Source organism: Arachis duranensis, chromosome 6 (assembly GCF_000817695.3).
Source record: "Arachis duranensis cultivar V14167 chromosome 6, aradu.V14167.gnm2.J7QH, whole genome shotgun sequence".
In the NCBI taxonomy this organism is placed as follows: domain Eukaryota; kingdom Viridiplantae; phylum Streptophyta; class Magnoliopsida; order Fabales; family Fabaceae; genus Arachis; species Arachis duranensis.
Genome location: NC_029777.3, coordinates 99522936 through 99523218, shown reverse-complemented (window position 1 = coordinate 99523218; position 283 = coordinate 99522936).

Sequence of the window (283 nt, the reverse complement as noted above, 5' to 3'; positions counted from 1 at the left end):
TTTACTTGGACGACCCAGTACACTTGCTGGTTAGTTGTGCAAAGTTGTGATAAAGAGTTGAGATTGCAATTGAGCATACCATGTTGATGGCGTCATTGATGATCTCAATTTTGTGCACCAAGTTTTTGGCGCCGTTGCCGGGGAATTAAATGTCCTAACTATAGTTTCACATTTATTCCCTGCAATAACAGTGCCAAGTTTTGATCCGGCAACAACACCAAGTTTTTGGCGCCGTTGCCGGGGATTGTTCAAGTTTGGACAACTGACGGTTCATCTTGTTGCT